Source organism: Cyprinodon variegatus, unplaced genomic scaffold (genome assembly GCF_000732505.1).
Source record: "Cyprinodon variegatus isolate N-32 unplaced genomic scaffold, C_variegatus-1.0 Scaffold188, whole genome shotgun sequence".
NCBI lineage: Eukaryota > Metazoa > Chordata > Actinopteri > Cyprinodontiformes > Cyprinodontidae > Cyprinodon > Cyprinodon variegatus.
The window spans coordinates 1204385-1208701 of NW_015150641.1; the positions used below are offsets into that span (position 1 = coordinate 1204385).

Below are 4317 nucleotides of genomic sequence, written 5' to 3' on the forward strand. Positions count from 1 at the left end.
GTTGAATGTAATATCTCTATAACTACCTTAAAGCAGAAACAAAAGAAAAGAGGATAGGAAAGAGAAGAGGAAAGAAATATCACTTGCAGCTTTCACAGCACATTTATTCCAATCAGTGAACCAGAACTCTTATAACCAACACAGATTAAAATCAGCATTAATTCAAATCCCTGAATCTACCTGTCTCTCTCGCAGAGCGCAGTACCTCATTAATGCATCAAAAGAAAAGGAACAAATTATTTCAGTTTACTGAAATAATCTGTTCCATCTCCGTAACATGGGAAGAAATTAATTTACATGCAAGTCTTTAACTGTGTTTATTCCCCTCACCATCAACAACAAATCCTGTAGATTTGGTCATATTTACTCTTTTTTTGCAAAAATTAAAGGAGGGGAACAAATTATTTCAGTTTACTGAAATAATCTGTTCCTCCTCTATAACATGGGAAGAATTTCATTTACCTGCAAGTCTTTAACTGTGTTTATTCCTCTCACCACCACCAACAAATCCTGTGAATTTGGTCATATTTACTCTTTATTTGCAAAAATTAAAGGAGGGGAACCATATATTTCAGCTGCCTGAAATAATCTTCCATAATATGGGAAGAATAAATGTACCAGAAAGTCTTTAACTGTGCTTATTCCTCTCACCATCAACAACAAATCCTGTGGATTTGGTCATATTTACTCTTCATTTGCCATAATTAAAAGAGGGGAACCATATATTTCAGCTGTTTTAGCTGCCTGATTTAATCCATTCTCCCAATAACATGGGGAAAAAATTACCAGCAAGTCTTTAACTTTGATTCAAAAACATTTGCTCTTCATTTCACAAATGCAATAGGCCTAGAATTTAAATCTTTCCATAACTATGTTAAATTAAATTCTTGGAAGAATAAATATCCAACATAGTTTTAAAATGTCATTTATGAAGCATTAAACAACATACATAAACCAGCACACCACAGCAAACTCAGGAAGCTAAGGCGAACACGCAAAGCAGTAAAAGTTTTGTTCAGTTGGTGGGCTTCCCACACACGCTTGATGGAACCACTAGGCACATGTCACACTGGATCTAGGAAAGAAATAAAAAATTTAAGGTTTTATTTTAAAAATATGTCTTTGCGATTACACTACGCAATCAATAATTTCAGATTCCCTTATATTCCAATTGCTGGAGGATCCTATCAAAGCTTGATTATGCAAGATACAATTCGATAAAACTTGTCCTCTTCATTTAACTTACACTAAAAACGTTTAAAAAATTCTAAAAAAGTTCTTACCCAGTTTCCATCTCTCCACAGAAGTGGCACAAGTCTTTTAGGTCATCTGGTAATAACAACATTATAAAAACATACACACACACAAACAAACACATGATTATCCCAGTACAAGCAATGTCCATAAATAAATGTTTTCAGAGTCCATGTTAATGTATTAATTTTGGGCTAAGTATAGATGTTTCAGTGAAACATACAAATAATAGTAACCGTGATAGCAATTGTCATTAACACTCAAAATAAGAATATGAATGTTATCCTCACCACTGTTAAGGATAAGTCTCACAAAAATTTCAAACCTCATGCTGTAGACTGCCTCAGTGGAAACAGGAAAATCCACAACCTCTTTTGCTAGGATCATTTCTGCGAACTGAGAGGTACAGCTTCATTTAATGGATTTAAATTGAATTAACAAAGAAAGTATTTCCTGTGCATGTCTCAAAATATATATAAAAATCCTGAAGTCATACACTGTGTAACAATATGTATGCACCTTCAGTGCAAATGCACCACATGATGTGCTATCCTGTTGTTTTGGATGCTTGACAGTGTCACATGTCCAACGTGAGACATTGCACCCCTTCTTCCTCATAAATACCCTGTAAGTATAGATATATTAAGAACAATTTGATATTACTTTCATACTTCAGTAAAAAGTAAATTTTTAACCTTACCTTGTGATTTGCAAGCATTTCTCGATTTCTTGTTTTGATTCCCCCAGTGGATCCAAGAACAAAGACATTTTTTCTTGTGGATAGATCACCTACAAAGTGCATTTGACATTATTTATGTGGTTTTTGTTTATGAGATATCTATGCTAATTAATGTTTTTAAAGTTAAAAAAAAAATAACATTTATTACCACTAAAGTCCAGTGGTGGTGTTGATTGTTTATTCCCATAATTATTACATAATTCATTGGGTCCATCTGTGAATTATAAAAAATGGATTAAATATTTTTCACGTTGGACAATCCAGGACACGTATGAGGCCTCCACCTGCATCGCAGTCATCTTCTCACCTAGTAGAGCCAGTCTTCATGATATGGGACATCAGTAGTACCGGTCTGTAGTCCTGAGGGTCGCTAGGACGCAATGTCTTTGGCACAGGAACAAGGCAGGACGTCTTCCACAGCACAGGGACTCTCTGGAGGTGCATGCTCAGACTGAAGACTAGGCTAAGTATTCCACACAGCTGGTTGGAACAAGCTTTGAGCACCTAGGGGAGTACACCATCGGGGCCCGCAGCTTTGCCGGAGTGGAGTCTGGTTAGCTGTCTTCTCACATGGTCAGGAGTGAAGGACACTGTAGGGATAACTGTAGGGGGAGGGGTGAGGTCCTCATGTTGTGGAGGACATGATGTAAAGCAGGGGGGAGGGGTGGAGTCTGTGGATGTGGTCGTTGAAGGGAAGCCAGCAGTGGAGGGTTGTGGGGGATGGGCCGCAGTATCAAACCTATTGAAAAATAAGTTCAGTTCATTGGCCTGGGCCACGCACCCTTCCAACCCCACACCAGTGGACTTCTGGAACCCTGGGATGGTTTTCATCTCACTCCACACATCCCTCATGTTGTTTGTAATGAGTTTATTCTCCAGCTTTCTCCTGTATTTGTCCTTAGCCTCCTTGATTTTTCGTTTGAGTACCCCCTGCACTCACCTCACCTCCTCACAGTTGCCATCTCTGAACGCTCTCTTCTTCTCATTCAGGATGGCCTTTATTTTCTTGGTGATCCAAGGTTTGTTGTTGGCGTAACAGGTGACAGTCTGAGCTGGAACATTGCAGTACACACAGAAGTTTATATAATCCGTGATGCACTCTGTGAGCCCATCAATGTCCTCCCCGTGGGGCTCACAGAGTGCAGGCCAGTCAGTCACCTCAAAGCAGGCCTGTAGTGCCTCACAAGCCTCCACCGACCACCTCCTCACAGTTCTTGTGGTCGTTGGCTTTCTCCTCACCATAGGCACATAGCAGGCTTTGAGACGAACCAGGTTGTGATCTGACCTGCCCAGAGGGGGAAGAGAAGAGGAAATGTATGCATCTTAAATGTTAGCATACATTAGGTCCAGGGTCCTCTCATCTCTGGTCGGGCAGCTCACATATTGTTTGAAGGCCGGGAGAACTTTGCTCATGGTGACATGGTTAAAGTCTCCAGACATGATAATGAGGGCATTAGGATGTAGGGTCTGTAGTTCAGAGATGATATTATGAATGATGCTGCAGGCAGATGTTGGATTTGCAGAAGGAGGGATGTACAGAACAACAGCGATGACATGCGGGATCTCTCTGGGCAGCTGATATGGACGGAGTCCAACGGCCAGCAGTTCAACATCCGGGCAACAGAGCTGTTTTTTAATGGTGATGTAACACCATCTGCTGTTTACTAGAATGGCAAGCCCCCCTCCTTTTCGCTTACCACTCTTGGTGTCCCGGTCGGCCCGGACATTATAAAGCCATCCACGAAGACAATCAGGTCCGTAATGTCTTTGTGCAGCCATGTCTCCGTAAAACACATCAGACTGCACTCCTGGTACTCCGGTTGGCTCCGCGTTAGCGCCGTTAGCTCGTCCATCTTGTTGCTAAGAGACTGCACGTTTCCCATAACGACAGAGGGGAGACACTGCTTAAATCTTCTCCTTTCAATAAGTCTGTCCCGTCTCGACCCTCCTTTCATCCCACGATGTTGCTTTCCTCGTGTTTTCCTCCAGAGTTCGGATGGTATTCCAGCTGGTCTGGCTACAACGCCGGCCGGCAGTAGAGCGATCAGCTGTTCTCTGAAGTAGACAAATCATGCCGCTCCCACCCAACAACACAAAAAAGCACAGAAGCTCTCTGAAAAATACCTCATTGTAGAGGATAATACTTCACGGAGTCATTGTGAAAAAACAAGAGCAATCAAAAAAAGATAAATATAAGAAAGTTAAAGGTACACTATGCAACCGGTGTTGATTTTCCAGCGAGGCTCCCCCCAGAGGGCGAAAGTAAAAGTGCACTGTCGTAAATATGCACAACTGTTCTCCTGGTTTCTCCGTCAAGCCAGGCG

General features: G+C 41.3%; 1 long non-coding RNA gene across 1 annotated transcript; it reads right to left on the minus strand.

Annotated features, from left to right (window-relative positions):
- Positions 1–38: 38 nt before the first annotated feature.
- Positions 39–1958, minus strand: LOC107087600. Its single transcript, XR_001481348.1, has 4 exons — positions 1774–1958; positions 1580–1650; positions 1284–1329; positions 39–1075 (listed from the first exon to the last, which is right to left on the minus strand). It is a non-coding gene; the product is annotated as an uncharacterized LOC107087600 (long non-coding RNA).
- Positions 1959–4317: the final 2359 nt, after the last annotated feature.